General features: G+C 50.2%; 1 protein-coding gene, 1 long non-coding RNA gene and 1 other non-coding gene across 4 annotated transcripts in view; 1 reads left to right on the top strand and 2 right to left on the bottom strand.

The window, feature by feature from the left end:
• Positions 1 to 371, bottom strand: part of ARK2N (arkadia (RNF111) N-terminal like PKA signaling regulator 2N) — an 81886-nt gene extending 81515 nt beyond the window's left edge. For both annotated transcript variants that reach the window (XM_012103637.4, XM_060405263.1), the window contains exon 1: positions 197 to 371. The gene's annotated coding sequence lies outside the window, so the exon portion shown is untranslated. The remainder of the gene's footprint in view (positions 1 to 196) is intronic.
• LOC114110463 (uncharacterized) lies at positions 299 to 6199 on the top strand. The gene is made up of 3 exons (XR_003586718.3): positions 299 to 413; positions 492 to 591; positions 722 to 6199. It is a non-coding gene; the product is annotated as an uncharacterized LOC114110463 (long non-coding RNA).
• LOC114110507 (U6 spliceosomal RNA) lies at positions 1392 to 1495 on the bottom strand. Its single transcript, XR_003586759.1, has one exon. It is a non-coding gene; the product is annotated as a U6 spliceosomal RNA (small nuclear RNA).
• Positions 6200 to 21087: the final 14888 nt, after the last annotated feature.

The following is a 21087-nucleotide window of genomic DNA, read 5'->3' as shown; positions in this document are numbered from 1 at the left end:
ATCGGCCTCCCGGGTTTTCCCACGCTCCCTGTATCCGCTCAGGCAGTTCCCTTCTAAGAAATGTCTAGCCACGGGCGCGGGGGGCGCGGGGGGCGGGGTGGGGGGGGGGCGGTCGGGAAGCCAGTCAATACAAGCCACGGGCAATGCCCTAAGAGAAAGTCGGCGCTCCCTTTTCTGTACGCTGCTCAGGACTCACCCCTCCTGAAGCGTTTACAGAAGGAAGCTCTTGGCGTTTGAATCCTTGAGTCACGCCGGCAAGGAAGTCCGCTCCGTTCTCTCCCCCACCTTTTCGCGGATGCCCACGGCTCTGCTCGCGGAGACTTGGCTGGCCTCTCTCATGCAGTGGCATCAACATTCCGTTCAAGTTTTCTGGATGAACCTTGCACGCCTTGCAGACAGACCGCCACCTGCTGGTGAGTCAAGAGTCCCCCAGGGAAACCCCGCTCCGCCCCCTACGCGCTATGCAGACGCCCCAAATCCCACCTTTGCAGTCACTCCGGATTTGCACTAGCGCGCCCTGAGCTCTCGACGCCCTTCGCTGAGGTCTGGGGTCGAGGGAGAAACGTGCTCGACGCGAGACCTGGAAGAAAGGTGAGGCGGGCTTAAGAAGGAGAAAGAACAAACCTCACAACGCTTCGCTCTCCCTAAAAGCAGGGTTTTGAGAAATAAATGAATACATAAGGGCTTGAGGAGAAAATGTCAAAGGTATTTACCTTTTCAGGAGCCGTGCTGAGAGTTGGGGTGACGTTCCAATGGAGGACATTCTGAAAATCACAGCGCCGGTTCCATGCTTCCCTCAATGTCAGTCTCCCCTTTAGATCAGGCCCTCCAGCTCCCCCAGTTCACTCATAAGCCTACTGCCTACAGGCATGGCAAATTTCCATTCCCTAATGAGAAACTTGATAAAATAATTTAATAATAATAGCTAACTTCTCTGAATGCCCGTTATGTGCAAGGCACTGTACTATGCATCTAAATGGATTCATTCATCTAATTCTCACAAGAACTGCATGGGTTTGGTGGTATTCTTGGCCCCAAATGACAAAAGTGTAGCCAGACAGTGGTAAAGTGACCTGCCCAAGGTCGCTCATCAGAAAGCGGCATGACACAGACAGCCCATCTCCAGAGCCTGCATTCTCAACTGCTACCACCATTCAATGAGAACATACTATGTGCCAGATAAACATTTTGTTTATGTGTGTTATTTCATTCATTTATTCCTCTGCTTCCTTAATCCTCAAGGAATTTGAGACGTTTGGGGGATAGTGACAAGAGCCCAGGCTCTTTCAGGAGAAAAAGAGAAAAGAGCTAACCACTAAGATGACGGCTGTCGGTCTGAAATGAATGACTGAATATGGACAAATACATTGTTTTCCTTTTTTTTCCCACTAAAATATAAGGAACGCTTCTCGAATTTGCATGTCATCCTTGTGCAGGGCCCGTGCTAATCTCTGTATCCTTCCAGTTCTAGTGTATGTGCTGCCAAAGGGAGCACTACATTCAGTTTTAAAACAGCCTCTCCACAATCTTATCTCATCAGTGCTGCAGAGATGCTGAAGTAGGACCCTGACTTCTGAGGTACTGACTTGGCTCCTTCTGTTTGATACCAACAAGTCGATTCACTACAGTGAGTGGGCTGCTTATTTTTGGAGTCTGGGGAGTTTGATATCCTAATTACTAGTATCCCTATTACTGCCGGGCTTCCCTAGTAGCTCAGCTGGTAAAGAATCCACCTGCAATGCAGGAGATCCTGGTTCAATTCCGGTTGGGAAGATCCCCTGGAGAAGGGACAGGCTACCCACTCTCCGGTATTCTTGGGCTTCCCTTGTGGCTCAGCTGGTAAAGAATCCACCTGCAATGCGAAAGACCTGGGTTCGATCCCTGGGTTGGGAAGATCCCCTGGAGAAGGGAAAATATTCTGGCCTGGAGAAGTCCATGGACTCTGTAGTCCATGGGGTCGCAAAGAGTCAGACACAACTGAGCAACTTTGACTATTACTGCCATATTTAGATTCCTAAATAGGGCGCTAGCTGTCTTCTTCCCCTTCTGTAGGAGCAGGAAGTGCTGGACAGCTGATCCTGCTTGTCTTGGAATTGCCTCCTGGAATCTCCTGTGTGTTATATACTCAGCCGTCCAAGCTCCTGAAATCTCATCTCCATAAAACCAGCCCAGTCTAAACCACATCCTGTTGCCTCTGTAGGAAATTTCTCTCGAGATTCCTCTGCTCACAGACACTGTCCTACCAATGTGTCCACTGTTGCCCTATCTGCGGAGCTGCTGCTGTATCACATCCGTGGTTCTACTCAGTCTGTCATAAACCCTGGAGGCCCAGCCCTGAGTCATCTTCAGCTTCATTGCTTGCACCTGATTCATCATTGGACCTGGGGCTGGGCTGACAGCAGGAGCCTAGTAGAAAGCATGGCGTGAGCCATGGCGTCAGGATGTGGCCGGCCTTGCTTTGACTAATCTGTTCTCTCCCGACTGAGCAGGTTACTTTCAAAATTTGCCCCTGTAAGGCAGACTCTATTGTTAGAACCACTGGTTGGATGAGGGAAATGGGGGATCCAAGGGATGGAAACTTCAGCTCTGGGCTACCCCGCCTCGTGTAACCACCCTGACCTTTCCACCCCGGCCGGCATCAGCAACCTCTGCTGCAATCTCCCCGCACCTGCCATGAGTCCATGGGATGGCTGAGTGCAGCGAGGGGTGGTGTTGACCGTCTTCACTGTGGTGGCCTCATAATTTCATTCAGGTCACCATGTCCAGAGTTAACATCCCCTGTTCTGCCTCACAGCGTCACCCCACAGAATTAAAGTAATGTCCCCATATTGGAAGGCCGTCTGGAAGCAGACTGAGTAGTAGAAGATGACTTGGTCTCCAGGACCGAGAGCTCTGGGGTCTGGACAGATCTGGGTGTGGATCGGGTCTGCCTCCCTCGAGCAGAGTGACCTCCAGGCAGTTCTGTAACCTCCTGGAGACTCAGCATCCTCGCCTATCAAACAGCTTCTCTTGAGGGGTGAGAGTGAAATGAGTTTAGGTAAAGCTCCCAGCACAGCTTTTGGCTCACAGAGAACACTCGCAACAAGGCCGTCATTCGGATGGCAACACTCCAGGCCAGCGCCTCCTACAAGCACAGACTCACGTGGGTCAAGTATGGTGGTGTTGCCATCTCGAGGGACTCATATTTCCAGAGCAACAAGTTCATGTGGAACCAGATGGAACAGGGCAAAAGGACGCCATGGAGGTGGAGGCACACCACCACCGCCCCGCTCTGGGGCTCTGGGGTGGGTGATGGCGGCTCCTCTCTCTTGGGTTAAGTCCCTCTTTCCAATCAGGTGACACCCCTTCTATATGGAAAGTCTGTAAGTCTATTAAAAAGTGGAATAAGTGCAAAGGACAGTTTTAAGTTTTTCAACAAGTATGTGTTAACCTCTCTTTTAAAAAAAATTACCTCTTAAAAAAAAAAATTACCTCTTTAAAAAAAAAGTTACCCTGCACCATGTGGAATCCTCCTGGACCAAGGATCAAACATGTATCCCCTGCATTGGCAGGCAGATTCTTAACCACTGGACCACCAGGGAAGTTCCTCTCTTTTTAAATAAAAGAAGAGCCCTGGGAATTACTCAGTAGTCTAGTAGGTAAGACTACGCTCGCACTGCAGGGGACATGGGCCCCATCCCTGGCCAGGGAAATAAGATCCCATATGCCATCAGTTCAGTTCAGTTCAGTTCAGTTGCTCAGTCGTGTCTGGCTCTTTGGGACCCCATGGACTGCAGCACGCCAAGCCTCCCTGTCCATCACCAACTCCTGGAGTTTACTCAAACTCATGTCCATTGAATTGGTGATGCCACCCAACCATCTCATCCTCTGTTGTCCCCTTCTCCTCCTGCCTTCAATCTTTCCCAGCATCAGGGTCTTTTCAAGTGAGTCAGTTCTTTGCATCAGGTGGCCAAAGGATTAGAGTTTCAGCTTCAGCATCAGTCCTTCCAATGAATATTCAGGACTGATTTCCTTTAGGATGGACTGGCTGGATCTCCTTGCAGTCCAAGGAACTCTCAAGACCATAGAACATGGCAATAAAAAAAGAACAGCTCTGTGTAACAGCGCCTGACCCTGTGGGACCTCTAGGGTGGGAAGGGTGAGGATTTCCCCTGATGCTTCGTCAGTACTAGTACCCACCGTGCATCAACACAGTTGCTTTTCCATTCATGACATCTGCCCTCCTTTGCACCAGTCGTGTGTCTTCTTTCTCATCCATCCGACACAGCTGAGAGTTCCAAGGGGGTTTGACCGAGTTGTCCTGCTCTGCGGTGAACACGCTCCATACGTGGATGGGCGTGGATGGAGGAAATCTAAGCACTGAAGCTGGGGAGACACAGAAAACTGAAAAGATGTTAAAACAAGTAAGTGGCGCCAGATGCCTAGTGGGTGAGAAGCTGGGAGGAGGGTGGCCAGCTTGCAGACAGCTGTTGAGAAGGAGGAGGGCTCAGTGCCTGGAGGGCAGCGCTCGGGCCGACCTTCCTCGCAGCTGCCTCGGTGTCCTGCTCAGGGCCTGGCAGACAACACGGAAATAAATGTCTGTGACTGAAGGACAGCTGTGCAGAGAAGCTGACCTTTGGGGGCAAGGGGACAAGAGGTGGAAAAGTCCCTGGGATGTCTGAGGGATGACAGCCTGAGGGCCTGGCTGCCCATGGCTGGACAGGGATAGTGAGAGGCCTGAAGGAGTAAGTCAGAGGCTTAATGTGAGTGGAAGGAGCTGGGGCTTTGTTTTTTAAACACTAGTGGGGAAGCCATGTCCGAAGTTCTCACCAGACTTATGGGAAGTGTTCGGGTCAAGGCCAGCAGAAAACGGATCCTCCCGGCCCACTTGGAGAGGAAGGAGAACATGGACCCCAGACTGTCCATGGCAGTGCGGGTAGGAAAGCTGAGGGAGGGAGGGAGAAAGTCGAATTGCCAGCCGCTGGAGAGAAAGAAAGGAAAGCTTTAGAAAAGAAAGGACGTGTCGCAGGGAGGAAGCCAATTCTGACTCCATATTGGAAACTGTTTGAATTGCTTTTATTATTATAATCATACTCAATGGCTTGCCTGGAGGACCCTGCCCCTCTGCTTGACTGTAAACTGAAGTACCTTTGTTCAGTTGGGGAGGGATAGTTTGTCCCTGCCCACCTGTGAATAGAAGAGATTAGCACACCCCTTTTGAAGGCTGGACATTCCCTTGGAGATGTTTTGCAAGACTGAAGACCCTTTCACTTTGCTTCCCCACTACTTCTCCCTCCCTATTCTGCCTTTTGACTTTAGTTCCTCATTGCTTCTTTCTCTCTGATCTATAAAAGAACCTGGCATCCAGACCCCAATAAGATGGTTGTTTTGAGGCAGTAGCCTGCCATCTTTTCGGTCAGCCGACTCCCCGATTAAAGTCTCTTCCTTGTCTCAGCACCTCATCTCTCGAATTCATTGGCCTACCAGACTGGTAACAGAAGTACCTGGAGCCCCAAGGACCTTCCCTGTGGGTGGCAGATAAGACACATTCCAAAAACACAGAGTGATCGGGAAGCAAAAACTTGTAAAAGCCTCTGGGTGACACCGGCTTTGAGGAGAGCATCTCTAGTCCTCCACCTTCTCCCCTGCAGCTCCAAAACCTGAAGCCTTTAAGTGGGAACAACATCAAGGGACTCTGGGTGTAATTTAAAAACTTATATTTGCTCTTTGTCCCAGGTCTCTGGCACAGAGCTCATAAAATGCTTGGAATTTCCTGGGTGATAGGAGGGCCTTTTGTTATTTGTAAGAAGCCCAAATTCAGGCTAAGGAAGTGATTCTTTTTTTTTTTTTAATTGAAGTATAATTGATTTACAAAGCAAGTGATTCTTGGTGGACCCCTAGGGTAGCTTCTGGATGGGGGGGCAGTTTCTCAGAACTATCCCTTGAGGAGAGAGAGGGTTGGAACTTTCAGCCCCACTGCCACTTCTGGGAAGAAGGTTGAGTTCAGTCACCAAAGGCTAATGGTTTCATTAACAATGCCTACATTCTGAAACCTAAATAAGCCCCACCTGATGGGGTGGAGAGAGCTACCAGGTTGCTGAACACACTCAGATGCTGGGATGCTCTCTCCTACAGAGCATGGAAGCTCTGTGCCAGCCCCACCCCCGCGACCCTCATCCATGTGCTGTTCCTGATTTGTATCCTTGGTAATAAACCAGCAACTGTAAGAAAAATGCTTTCCTGAGTTCTGTGAGTCATTCTAGAGAATTATCAAAGGTAAGGGCTTCCCAGGCAGTGCTAGTGGTAAAAAACCTGCCTGCCAAGGCAGGGGACGTAAGAGATGCGGATTCAACCCCTGGGTCAGAAAGATCTCCTGAAGGAGGGTATGGCAACTCACTCCAGTCTTCTCGCCTGGAGAACCCCATGGTCAGAGGAACCTGACGGGCTACTGTCCATAGGTCGAAAAGAGTCGGACATGATTGAAGTGACTTGCACACACACAAGGAGGAACCACAGAACTGAATTTGTGATAGTCTGCAGAACCTAAGTGGGAGTCCCATAAGCCCAGGACCGCTGCTTGCACGTGGCATCAGAAGAGGGACAGTCTCGGGCTGAGCCCTGAACCTGTAGGACCTGCGCTGATTCTGGGCAGTTAGTGTCAGAACTGAACTGAATGGCTGGACACCCAGTTGTCGTTGGAGAACTGGTGTCAGAAAAGAAATCACATATGATCCTAAGCTTTGACTTGAAATAAATACGTTATATTTGGTTTCAAATAAACATGACAATTCTCTCTTCAGACTCCTCACCTCCCTTCCCTGTGACGGCAACTCCCTCTTCGTGGGCAGCCGATGCTGTCAACACCCAAGCCTCTGGAAGGCAAGTTCAATGCTTGCCTGTCCCGGTGGTATGGAAACAGAAAGGAGTGCCTCTGAGCAATTCCTCTCTCCTGGTGACAGTGCAGGAAGCATTCCTGGATGGGGAGGATCCAAAGTTTCCTTATTTGCCTGTGGTAAGCAGCACGTAAGCTAAGAGTCTTAGGAGAGCCCAGGAAAGCACGCCTGCCATTCAGTCTCATTCTGCACACGTCCATCAGAGTCCTGTCTACTAAGCGCAAGGCACACCGTAGGCCCTAGGCGTGGTGTTGCTTCAATTCTCACCACAGTCAGCAAGGGTTAGTCACTCAGTCACGTTCTACTCTTTGCGACCCTGTGGACTGTAGCCTGCCAGGCTCCTCTGTCCATGGAATTCTCCAGGCGAGAATACTGGAGTGGGTAGCCATTCCCTTCTCCAGGGGATCTTCCCGACCCAGGGATTGAACCCAGGTCTCCCAGGTCTCCTGCGTTGCAGACAAATTTTTTACCATTTGAGCCACTGTAAGAGCTGGACCATAAAGACGGCTGAGCACCGAAGAACTGATGCTTTCGAACTATGGTGTTGGAGAAGACTCTTGAGAGTCCTTTGGACTGCAAGGAGATTCAGCCAGTCCATCCTAAAGGAAATCAGTCCTGAATGTTCATTGGAAGGACTGATACTGAAGCTGAAACTTCAATCCTTTGGCCACCTGATGCGAAGAACTGACTCATTTGAAAAGACCCTGATGCTGGGAAAGATTGAAGGCAGGAGGAGAGGGGGACAACAGAGGATGAGATGGTTGGATGGCATCACCGACTCAATGGACATGAATTTGATAAAACCCTGGGAAATGGTGAAGGACAGGGAAGCCTGGCGTGCGGCAGTCCATGGGGTCGCCAAGAGTCGGACACGACTGAGCGATCAAACAACAACCACCAGCAAGGGGAGGGAGGTTTCACAGAAGAGGATACAGAGGCCCAGAGAAGACAGCGTGCCCGACCAAGACCACAGAAGCTAAATGGGCAGAGCCAGGATTCCTGGAGGAGAACATGTTACTTCCCTCGAGACCATGCATAACAGGGTTCCATCTGGAAAAACTTCACAGAGGCAGAGGAGGGACATGAGGGAGGAGAAATTAATTCCTTGAGGAAGAGGAAGTTTTTGACCAGGGGCTTGGAGAAAGAGCAGGGCTTCCAAGGACAGAGATGAAGAGAAAGGTGCCCTGGGCAAATCAGGTCTGGCTTGGGGGAACTGCACTCTGAAAGCACAGGTACCACCAGACAGTGAAATAGGTGTGTTTCTCACACAAGTGATGGATCAGGTATTGTGGTTTGGGACCTCATCACCCACCCTCCAGTTTTGTTTTTATCTTTTTGTGATTAATTCCAACAATGTTCTCTTGTTTAGAGCTTATCTTGACCACTTCATTAGCTGCTCCAAGCGGTCCTGAAGGGTAGTGTGAGGTGGGTGTTGTTAATAGCTTGCAGAGATTATATATCCAACTGATACAAGGAGATTCTGAATAAATGCTTGTTTGTTTGTTTTTTTTTTTTAAGTCTATTTGGCTGCACCAAGCCTTAGTTGGGAGAAGGACATGGCGACCCACTCCAGTACTCTTGCCTGGAGAATCCCGTGGACAGAGGAGCCTAGTGGGCTGCTGTCCATAGGGTCGCACAGAGTCGGCCACGACTGAATCGACTTAGCATGCATGCATGCATTGGAGAAGGAAATGGCAACCCACTCCAGTATTCTTGCCTGGAGAATCTCAGGGACAGAGGAGCCTGGTGGGCTGCCGTTTATGGGGTCACACAGAGTCAGACATGACTGAAGCGACTTAGCAGCAGCAGCAAGCCTTGGTTGCAGCGTGCAGGGTCTTTAGGTTGGCACATGTGAGATTTTTAGCTGCCGCACTCAAATTGCTTATGGTGGCATGCAAGATCTAGTTCCTTGACCAGGGATCGAACTCAGGCCCCCTGTACTGGCAGAACAGAGTCTTAGCCACTGGACCACAAGGAAAGTCCCAGTGAATGTTTGCTTTGCATGAATCAATGAGTGAACAACTTATCCAAGGTCACCAGCACTAAATAGGAGAATCAGGACCACTTTTCTCTACAGCCTCCAAATCCCAGACTCTTCACTCTTGTTTGTAGCTGGGGGACTTAGCAATGTCATTGTGTGTGTGTGTGTGTGTGTGTGTATATTGAGGGTAGGGAATTAGGCTCATTATTGTGTTTTATAATGTGCTGATCGTTTGAAAAAGGCTTGGGGCCTGAGAACAATACAGGCATTCATTAAAGTACTTCAATAGACTGACAGCAGCAACAATAATCTAAAATTAAACGAAGCAGAGTATCTCATGTGACTCCTCTCTTGAGGAGTCGGTGCAAAAGCACCAGGCTTTGGGAAAACAGGATGGGGCTCTCTTGGAGGAAGACAAAGCAGAGATTTACAGAACCTGTGTGGGAGGCAGCAGACGGGAAGGGCCCCCACCAGCCAGGCGGGCAAGTCCCCAGAAACATGGGATACAAGCCTCCCCTCCTCTTCGAGTAATTGATTCACTGGGAAGCATGAGTAGCCACCAGGCCGAGGAAGGAGGCTTAGAGATCACCTCTTATTTTGCAGAAAACTAGTATATGTTTACTAATTATCCTTTTTGGAGACAAATGTTTCTTAAAGCACTTACTGGAACTGTTCTGGCTTTAAAAAGAAAAATTGTTGATCTATTATTTTCGCCTGTGCTGGGTCTTCATCGCTGTGCGCGGGCTTTCTCTAGCTGCTGTGAGCGGGCTTTCTCTAGCTGCTGTGAGCGGGCTTCTCATCGCCATGCCTTCTTTTGTTGCAGAGCACGGGCTCCAGGGATCGAGGGCTTCCATAGTCGCAGTGGCACGGGGTCTCAGTTGCCCCATGGCATGTGGGATCTTCCCAGACCAGGGATCAAACCGGTGTCCCTTGCATCACAAGGCAGATTCTTAACCACTGGAACACCAGAGAAGCCCCATTCTGGCTTTTTAATTCTGCTTGTGATTTCTGCCCTGAGGACTTCATAGTCCATAGACAGGCCAAAGGCCAGCTCTGCAGGCGTCATCTCAAGGTCCCTTTCTGAAGTGACGGGGAGGCCGCCTTGGGTGAGTATAGGCTCACCACAAGTCCAGTATGTTTGCAAAGCTGGAGAGTGTGTGCCGAGCTGGCTCCATCCTTGTCATGCATGAAAACACTCAGCTTGTACCGCAGATGAGACAGAGGGATGTCTGCTGGCCATCCCTGCCCTCAGAGAGCTAATGGACCCTAGTGTCTCCTGGACAAGTTACCTCCACTATGCAAGGGGCCTTACAGAAGGCCAACAGTTTGCTTTGTTTTTACCCACTAGGTCCAGCACCGCCCTTCCGCACCCGACCCCCCAACCCAGTCAGTGCCTTCACCTCCTGCCACTCAAGGCCGTAGGACTTCAGCCCTCCTTGTCTCTCTCCCCCACCTTCTGACAACCAAGACTTCCTGGTCTAGGGCTCAGTCTCTAAAGTTTCTACTCTTTGTTTTAAAAAATTAATTAAGGAACCTAATTCTTGCTAGAGTGATAGCTGACTAGCAGATTACCCCTCTGAGGTGATGGAATCCTTTGTCCAACGAAAATAAACACTTCCCTAGAAGCTGTCAGGAAGTGACATAAAAGGAAGGCGTTTCAGACGGCAGGCCAGGTCAGCTGGGGAGAGGAAGGTATTTTTAGCTCACCAGGTTTTTCAGCATTCTCAAATCACGACGTTCTGACGACCTAGAAGAGCCAGTCTAACACAGTGTCATCTGTGCGATCTCACCAAGGCCTAACGCCAACTATTTTGCATTCCTGGTGTACCAGGAACCTGGGAAATACCAAGAAGCTCTAGAATTTACAACCCGAGAAGACAAAAATATCCCAGAGAGAACAACAGGATGAGAGCTGAGAAGTGAGTTGGTGCTATTGGTTATGAGTGCTATGATAACTCAGAGAAGGAAACGACTGATGCTGTGTGGGAGGAGTCCCGCTCGATGGTGGGATGAGACTGGGTCTGAAGTGTAGGTGGAACACAAATAAGGAACGTTGCACGCCCATTAAACTTCAGAAGTTTCAAGAGCCTCTCTCCTCAAATCACCCAAACTGGATTTCCCATCGCCACAAGGACTGCAGGGAGCTCGCTTCCAGGCTGGCAGGTCACATCCTTTGGTATAATCACTTGCCTTCAACTGCCCCTTGGGGGAAACGTGTTCTCAGCCAAATCCTGAATCGACGTTGTTGTGGCATAAAAGCCAGGAACACCTAGCAGACAGCTCATCTACCTGGGAAGCACAAAAGAGATTGCCCGTGGCTACAAGGGTGGAGGATGTAGAGTCCCTGCCTGAGGGCCTGCCAGAGTCCAGGGCAAGAGGAGACTGGCACCAAGGAGTCACCCCAGCCAGTCCCCGTTCCGCTGCCTCTGCCCCATCTTACTCCTGCCTCTGCTCCCCTCTGGGCTAAGTTGCTTCAGTCGTGTCCATCTCTTTTCGATCCCATGGACTGTAGCCCACCAGGCTCCTCTGTCCATGGGATTCTCCAGGCAAGAATACTGGAGTGGGTTGCCATTTCCTTCTCCAGGAGATCTTCTGGACCCAGGGATTAAACCTGTGTTTCTTTTTTCTTTTATTTTTGCCGCATAATAGAAGAATGATTATCAGAACAAATTCCATGACAAATCATAAAAAATAACCATTCTTTGAAAAATATCCATAAGACCAACTGAGGACAAATGCACAGAGGTGCCTCCAAGAAGCCAGACAAACAAGCTACCGATCCCAAGGTGAAGGGTGAAGGGGAGAGGAGCATGGATTTGTAAATAAAAAAATTGTACAGTGATCACCATGGGGGGGTAAGGGGGTGGACGGAGGTGGGGTGGACGGACTGCTTGTTTCCGGGGGACAGCTATGCGGAGCATGGGGGTGGGGTGTGGCGGGGGCGCCAGAACGAGCATCTCCTCACACACTTGAACATCGGGGAGGGGCACAGGGCCTAGGCATTGGGCTCCATGTCGGCTAGACATAAACACAGACATGCATCACCCCCTGAAGCCCAGACCTGCACCCGTGGGCCTCTGGTCCCACCTCAGTGATCCCACCCCCAGAAGTAGGTCCCTTCTCAATCAACATGAGTGCAGATGCCAGGCAGGGTGGGTGCACCCCCACCCCAGGGTGGTCTAGCTGGGGCAGCCCCACCCCCCTGCCAGTGGGCTCTGTGTCCTAGAGGCTTCCCCCACCAGGAAGGAGGGGCCGCGCTCTGCTGCCTGGCTCCTTCCCAGCTGAGAGAATCCTGAGACATGAGCTGTTCCTGGGGGGCTGTCCCCACCCCCACCCCCACAGGACTGGTGCATGGAGGCCTGAGGGGCACTCAATTAGTGCCCACAGCGTCCAGTGGACGGCGTAGGGTGCGCTGTCCAGGGAGCTTCTGGAAGTCCCGGGGTTTTGGCCACTCTGTCAATGGCTCACCTCACTTGGTGGCTCACTGGAAGCCCCAGAAGCCAGATACAGGGTCAGCAACCTGCGTGGTCGTGCTCGGTGTGGGCTGTGCCTGGGCTTGCCGTGAGTGTGGATGAGCGTGTATCTGTGTGTGTGGCCGACTGACCCACACTCTGAGTTCGGCAGTTGTGTTGGCACCAAAGGCTCACAGCAGTGGGCTTCCTGCCCCAAATGTCCCCACAGGCTGCACCCCTGCCCGGGTCACTGTCCTCTGCCCAGCCCAGCCCGCACCCTGCCTGCCCCAAGTCCCGGGGCATCACGGGGCACCCCCCTCCCCAACCCTCAGCTCTGTGTTTGGCACCGAAAGACCACACTGCCCATCCCCTCGTCCCCCATCTGGTCCTGGCCAGCGCAGAGGGATGGGCAGTGAGCATGTGCCCCCCAGCCCCCAAGGGGGAGCGGGGCTCTTCCAGGCCGGGGGAAAGTGTGGGGGATGGCTGCAATGGCACAGTGACTTTTTCCTTGAAGCTAAAGACAAAACGGCAGTGATGGAGGGGCGCTGGCACATGGCTGGATGCTGGCCCTTGGCGTCGGCCACAGCGGGAGCTGGGCCAGCAGGCCGGCAGGGTGGCAGGGGGGTGGTGCTGAGAGGTGAGGAGAGGGCCTGGGCGCCCATGGGGCTTCAGCATGTGGGCACATGAAGGGGGTCTTCATGGTGAACTGTCTGAGCCGGGAAGAGGCAGCAGCGGTGGGTGGTGTGGAGCGGTAGGGCCCAGGGCCCAGGCCGAGGCCACCCGCCCCGCCACCTAGGTCAGGAACCTCTCTCGTCGGGGGCGGGGGCGGGGGAAGGAGGGTTGGGAGGCCAGGGGTCCCACAGTGTGCCTGCTGTGGGAGGCTCCTCGGTGGCAGGGCCGAGGAGGGTGAGGACAGGCTCTGGGCGACCAGCCGGCCTCTCCCGACCTGGGCCAAGCCCATGGAGCCACGCAAACCCGTGTTCCTTCTGTCTCCTGCATTGGCAGGCAGCTCTTCACCACTGTCGTCACCTGAGAAAAGCTGCTCCCCTCCAACTCCCTTCAAACGGGACAGCTCCTGTCTGCCCTGCCTCGGCTTCCCATCACCGCCCTCTTTGCCTTCCTCTCTGTGTCTTTTGGAGAAGGCAATGGCACCCCACTCCAGTACTCTTGCGTGGAAAACCCCATGGACGGAGGAGCCTGGTGGGCTGCAGTCCACGGGTCGCAAAGAGTCAGACACGACTGAGCGACTTCACTTTCATGCATTGGAGAAGGAAATGGCAACCCACTGCAGTATTCTTGCCTGGAGAATCCCATGGACTGAGGAGTCTGGCTGGCTACCGTCCATGGATGGAGAAGAGTAGGACATGACTGAGCGACTAGCACTTTCACTTTTCACTTTCAAGCCCACCGCTCTCCTTCCTCTCCCTGTCTCCCCCAGCCCCACTCAGCTTCCTCTCTTCTCTCTGCTGCTCTGTCCTCCTCTCAAAGTACGTTCTCCTCCCCTGCCTCCCTCCAGGCAGATGGTTTGTCCCAGGCCGACCACCAGTGAGGCATTAGAGATTCCATCACCGGACTATCCCTGGGGAGCCTGGTCTCCGCATCAAGGGAGAAGAAGGCATCAGGGACAGCGTGGGGCTAAAGAGGAGACGAGAGGAGACTGAACTGGGCTGGAGGTGACTTAGCGTGGAGAGAGGTCTGTGTGTCTCACGGTCCCGGTCCTCACTGTGCTCTCTAGAAGAACTTTCCCTCCTGGGGCCTTTAGTACCTGGCAGAAAACATCCATTGACTGAAAGATTCTCCTTCCTGGGCTGCCCCAGGCTACTGTGAGTGCACTCCTCACCAGCTCACCCCCAAACAGCCACATTCCAGGCAACAGGTAAAGGGATGAAGAAGTCACTTCTGCACCAGATCAGGCCTTAGCAAAATTTCCTCGGAGTTCCCAGTGGCCTAGTGGTTAGGATGCCAGGCTTTCATTGCTGAGGCCAGAGTTCAATCCCTGGTTGGGGAATTCATTGAGTCTACCTCTAATGGATTATAATCTAGATCCCCAGATCACTTTTTTTTTTTTTTTTGAGCCTTTTTGAAAAATTAACGTATACTTGATTTGTAATGTTGTACTAATTTCTGCTGTGCAGCAAAGTGATTCAGTTATACATATGTTTTTTAATATTCTTTTCTGTTATGGTTTATCACAAGATATTGAATATAGTTCCCTGCACCGCATACATTTGGGCCTTGTTGAGTATCCATTCTATATATAACAGTTTGCATCTGCTTACCCCGACCTCTCAATCCACCCCCTCCCGCCCTTCCTCCCCCTTGGCAAGCACAAGTCTGTCCTCTCTGTCTGTGAGTCTGCTTCTGTTTCCTAGATAGGTTCGTGTGTGTCATTTTAAATTCCACATCTGAGTGATACTATATGATATTTATCTTTCTGTTTCCGATTTCACTTAGGGTAATAGTCTCTTAAGTCCATCCATGTTGCTGCAAATGGCATTACTGATTCTTCTTATGGCTGAATAGCGCTCTGCTGTATGTGTGCACCACGTCTTCTTTATCCTTTCACGTTGCTGTTGATGGATGTTTAGCTTGTTTCCTTGTCTTGGCTATTATGAATAATGCTGTTATGAACATAGGGGTGCATGTATCTATTTGAATTACAATTTTGTCTAGATATATTCCCAAAATTGGGATTACTTGATCATAGGGCAACTCTATTTTTAGTTTTTTGAGGAACCTCTGTAGTGTTTTCCATAGTAACTGTCCCAACTTGCACTCCCACCCACAATGTAGGAGGGTTCCCTTCTCTCCACACCGTCCCCAGCATTTATTATTTGTAGACTCTTTGATAACAGCAGTTCTGACACGGATGAGGTGGTGCCTCACTGTAGTTTTGATTTGCATTTCTCTAATATTTAGCAATGTTGACCATCTTTTCATGTGCATGCTGGCCATCTGTATTCAACTCCCTTCCCTTATGGTCTATAAACCAATTTAATTTCTACTCTAAAGCCCCCACCTGGCAGGAAAGTCCATGGCAGTCATTGCTGAAGCTTCATTTCCCTTCTGTACTCAGGACGCCCAAGTGCCTGCAAAATTAGTACAGGGCCTGTTTTCTCACGCACATCGATCCGTCATTTACCAAAGCACAGTGGTGGGCAGGAGCTGGGGTCTGTTTCCATGTGATGCATGGAGAGAAATCTTTGCCAACACTGGATCCCCAAAGGCCTCCCACCCCACGAAGGTGGGCAGGCCACTTCCATCATGGACATCTGTACAACGATAACGTTACTCACACCTCTTACCTTCCAGGCCCTCACGATTTCTTCTGTCTCAAAGGCCACCTCCCCTTCTTACCTTGGCCCTTCCCTTTACAACGTACATGAAACTCATTGAGTTTAGATTTTTTTTTTTAAAGGACAAGAAGAGTCATTGACCTCAACCTTCTTCTGCCTTGCACCAAATCCGAATCAAGGAAACAAGAAATAACCAACCTGGCAGTCAACTTGAAATGGAAGAGTTAGTTGGAATACTATAAGAAATATAAATCAATATGTCAAAACATCACCCTGCCACTCTTTTATTCTCCAGCACTTTATGGACCTGCTTTGGAGCCAAGCACTGTGCCAGCCCTGGGGACACAGACCCAGAGCCCTTCCAGGTTCAGAACTCAGCCTAACCTGTCCTAGTGGGGAAGACAGGCATGGGGTCACCTAACTTTAGGACTAGGTGACAACATAAAGCGAGTGTGCACCCAGAGTCATGGGAGCTGAGACCAGCAAGCTGCAATCGTGGCCTGTGCCCAGGGAGGACTCGGCTGGAAGAAGGCTTCTGAGCCAAGACTCTGAGAATGAAGAGAATTTGCAGCATCGAGAAGAGGAGGTAAGTCTTCTAGGCAGATGTCAAAAAGAGCCAAGCCGTTCTGGGGAAGAGTGGGCTTGGGGTCAGAGTGCTCATTTGGGAGTGATGAGGGCAACAGCGAAAGAGGAGTTTAGAAAAAAGAATAAAGTCCCCGAGGAAGACTTATTTTTGTAAGATGGGCTGAGATGGTTTTTTCTTTCCTTTTTCTTGCTAGGATAGGGGTAGAGGTGCAATAAATAGCCCCCTCTCCCTCTCCTCAAAAAGAAAGTTTGGAACCAATTGAAAAATAAGACACAGAAAACAGGTGAACATTTACATGTCAACTTTATGGTAAATAAAAGCTAAATAGGAGGACACAGAGAAATGTGCAGGCCCCACAGTCTTCCTAATCTGTCACGGCCACTGTAGATGGTATTCACCCAGCTGCAGACAGACTGGACAACCTCAGACCTTCCCCCAAGTAGTGGATTTACTGCCTGGTGAGCAGCCCAGAATATAGTCCCTTTGCAAGTGGGCAGGCCCTACACAGAGTGTTTATTAATTCACTAGGACTGAAGTACCACGGACTGGCGACTTAAACAGCAGAAATGTATTTCCTCATAGTTCTAGAGGCTAAATTCCAAGATCAAGGTGTCAGCTGGTTCAGTTTCTTCTAAAACTTACCATCAGCCTTCTCCCTGCCATGTCTCCACATGGGCGCCCCCCAGTCTGTATTGTCTGTGTCCTGATCTCCTCCTATAAGGACACCGATTTAACTTTATTGTTGTTGTTTAGTCACTAAGTCATGTGCTCCTCTTTGAGACCCCATGGACCCCAGCCCGCCCAGCTCCTCCGTCCATGGGATTTCCCACGTCACACCCACATCCCTCTGTGGGTGCTCACATTATCATCATTTTCTGAAATAAAGCACTACCTCACATTTATGTAGAAACCAAACTTTTCATAACACTGTCACATCAAAATCAAAGCATGAGGGACTTCCCTGGTGGTGGGTGGTTAATAATCTACCTTCCAATGCAGGAGACACGAGTTCAGTTCCTGATCGGGGAGCTCAGATCCCATATGTCATGGGGCAACTAAACCCAAGTGCTGCAACTAGAGAAGCCTGCATGCCACAGCAAAGACGGAGTGCAGTCAAAATTTTTAAAATTCAAATAAATAAATTTTTTAAATTAAAAAATTTAAGTTAAAAAAAAAAAGCATCAAAGAACGGTAGGAGAGTTTTCAGAAATCACTTAACCATACTCACTCCTTTTATAGATGAAAGAACCCAGGCCTGATTGCAGTCCAGGCAAGGGTCACACAATTAATTAGTGGTCACCTGTGACCACCTGCGATTCATTTGACTTTATGGTCCCCAACCCAAGATTTTCTATTATCTTTATATCCACGTCTCTGTAGGACCTATCCTGAAGATCAGCAAAACTCTTTGAAAAGGAAATTGAAGTGAAAGAGATGCTGAGCCACTAACTGCTCCGAAGGGACTCGAGTGACTTGGCCTAAAACCTGTGTTTGAGTACATTTGCATTGCCCAGTGCTCAGCCTGGGTGCCACCGGCAGCAGGTACTCAGTTCACGTTAACTGCCTGCAGGCATGAACGCTTGAAGAGCCAGAAGACTGGAGACAGGAAGTGTTTCTTCCAGAAGTGGGTGAAGAGGGATTCTTCAAACAATAGAGCCCTGAACTTGGCATTGATTAGGCCTCTGCTGGGCTTGTACTCTGACACCTCTCCCCATCCTGCAGGCATCTTTCAAGGTCATCTCGGCTTCTTTCCTCTCTTCCATCCCTATATCAAATTTGTTTCCAAGTTCTCTCGTATCTCCTTCTTTTCCATCTCTGTTGCTGCATCCTGCCCTAGGCCCTTATCACATCAACGCTGGTCTGGACTCACGTGTCTGGCAGGGTTGAGCACAGAGGCCCACGCGGCAGCTAGGAGGCTATCTAAGTGGATCAGCCTGCAGTGGACGCTTGTTTCAGGTTCCCTTCCCCTCCTCAGCCTGTGGCTTCCTCTTTATGGGCTCCCCTCATATGTACACCCTGCCCCTCCCCTCCTTCTTCCAACCAGCTCCCTGCTCCCCACTCCCCAGCCTTTCAAGCTTTCTCTACCGCCTCACCTGTGCACACCCCTCCCCCAACCCCCACCTTAGGTTTCAATTAACCAGCTGCCCATAGAAAGATTCCAGCAAATTTATTCTCCCTAAAATAGAAGTGACCCATAACAAGGCTTAATGAGATCATCCCCCAAGGAATTTAATAAGGGACCATCCCTTCAGCCAGTGAAATGAGAGTGTCATCTGGGTCTCAGGGCGTCTTTGAGGAGGGAAGTTTGCTGTGCCACCCCTGGGGCACGTCGGTGGTCCAGGTCCCCCAACAGGCATGGGAGTGTGGAAAGCAGGGACACGTGGCTTAGGGGCTTGGTGAGAGGACATGGAAGCACAAGCTTACCCTCTCCAGAGGTTTGCCAAGAACTCACAGGAAACCTGATGCCCGCCCTGACTCAGCTCACTGTGGTTCCCTGTCCTGCGGCCAGCAGCCCAAAGCGGTCTCGAGAAGAAGATGGCTGGGAATGGACCTTTCGCCTGCCCCTCCTAAACTGCTAGAGATGGGGCAGTGTTCAGGGTGGTGTGGAGCTTTTCTGACAGAGCAGGGAAAAGAGGATGCTTGTTTTCCCTGTTTTTGAAAGACAATCACCTCTGTAGCCAGGAATGGTGCCAGCTGCAGGCAGTGTCCAGCCCAGCAGACGATGGGTCACTGGGCACTCAGGAAGTTCTCGGCTGTCTGCATTTTTGTCTGCATGTGCACTTTATTGGCACCCACGGCCCCCTGCCCCATGTCTGCTCACCCACTGGAGGACCATTCTCCCTTCTCTGCCAAAACCAAAGCACCCAAAATCTCAGAGGGTCTCCAAAAGCTGGATCCAGAAAGACTCGTGGATGTGACCTTAGTCTACCCATTCCCCCAGTTTATGGACGAGCTGCTGGAGCCCAGGGAGATTAAGGACTCTCTCCAGTGTGCTGGTTCTCGCTGTTGCATAACCAGCAACCACAATACGGTGGATACAGACAGCACACGCTTATTAGCTCAGCTTCCTTGGGTCAGGGGTCTGACTTTAACTTAGTGGGTCCTGTGCCTCAGCGTTGTGATATGTTGAAATCAAGGTGTCAGGTGGGCTGCCATCTCATCAGGGTCTCGAGTGGGGAAAGGTCCGTTTCCAAGCTCCCTCGGGCTCCTGGCAGAATTCCTCTCCTGCGGTAGCAGGACTGAGGTCTTTGTTTTCGTGCTGGTACTCGGCCAAGTGTTCTCAGTGACTGAAAGCTGCCCACAGTTCCTCGCCGAGGGCCTCTCCATAGATCCTCTCACAGCATCGAAATTTCTTCAAAGCCAACATGTGAGAGAACCTTGGCCTCAGGGAAGGCCCGCAGTCCCTCTTTTGAAGCTTTTACCTGATTAAACCAGGCCCACTTACACTCATTTCCTCTTTGATTAAATAAAAATCAGCTGATTTGGGATCTTAATTACATCCTCAAAAATCTCTTCACCTTTGCCGTATTCTGTTAGATATTAGACCACAGGTCCTGCCCACACTCAAAGGGCAGAGATCTTCCCAAGCCAGGGATCAAACCCAGGTCTCCTGCGTTGCAGGCGGATTCTTTCCTAGCTGAGCCACCAGGGAAACAGGGATAAATGCGGGAGACATGAAGCTTAGGGTCACCATATCACCACATGTCACCCTGCTAGAAAAAAGCAAGGTTAAGGTAGAGTACCTAGGGTTCATATAGAAACAGGTTTCAGGGGTCAGTTACGTTTCAGAATTCAGACTGTTCTAGATTTTAGAAAGACAATCAGACAGTTACACCATAGACTCACAACATCCTTGGTGTAGTCTGGGACAGCACTCTGTAATCACTGTAGATTTCTGCAATGAAATATATGATTACTCATACCTAGTTGTACATGTAAACCAAAATTAGCTGCGTGGTGGTTCAGGTGAGGTTTTGCTGCCAAATAAGCTTAGGTCAGATTAGGTTTTGCCAAATGAATTATGAAGGACTTTTGGGTTTTTAAAGCTTTGGGACTTTGGAAATTCCAGTAAAGGATTGTGGACATCTAATAACTAATACCCATTGAGTTCTTGCTCACAACAGATTTGGGCTAAGCCTTGTGCATTCTCAAAATCCTGTGAAGGGAGATATTTTCAAAATATCAATCATTTTCCTCTCCTTTCCTTCTTCTCTTTCAAGTGAGCTCTGTATTTACTGACTTGGGGGTTACCAAACTGGTAACTTGGAGTGTTACCAAACTGATTGACTGGATCTACTCTGGAGTTCTAGCCCAGGCTAAGACCCCTTATCTCATCCAGGGAGGTTCTTTTTCAATTGATTTTGTGCAGCCAAAAAAAAAAACAAACAAAAACTAAGACCGGAATGCTGCTGCTGCTGCTGCTGCTAAATCTCTTCAGTCGTGTCCGACTCTGTGCGACCCCATAGACGGCAGCCCACCAGGCTCCCCCGTGCCAAGATTCTCCAGGCAAGAACACTGGAGTGGGTTGCCGGAATAGCACAAGCTTTATTCAGTGGCTAATGAATGGAAAAACCAGACTGGTTCCAAATAGGAAAAGGAGAATGTCAAGGCTGTGTATTATCACCCTGCTTATTTAACTTATATGCAGAGTACATCATGAGAAATGCTGGGCTGGAAGAAGCACAAGCTGGAATCAAGATTACCAAGAGAAATATCAATAACCTCAGATATGCAGATGACACCACCCTTATAACACAAAGTGAAGAGGAACTAAAAAGCCTCTTGATGAAAGTGAAAGAGGAGAGTGAAAAAGTTGGCTTAAAGCTCAACATTCAGAAAACTAAGATCATGGCACCTGGTGCCATCACTTCATGGGAAATAGATGGGAAACAGTGGAAAC

This window comes from Ovis aries, chromosome 23, assembly GCF_016772045.2.
Source record: "Ovis aries strain OAR_USU_Benz2616 breed Rambouillet chromosome 23, ARS-UI_Ramb_v3.0, whole genome shotgun sequence".
NCBI classification, from domain to species: domain Eukaryota; kingdom Metazoa; phylum Chordata; class Mammalia; order Artiodactyla; family Bovidae; genus Ovis; species Ovis aries.
The sequence above is the reverse complement of the archived record's forward strand: the minus strand, read 5'-3'. Positions and strand labels throughout refer to the sequence as shown.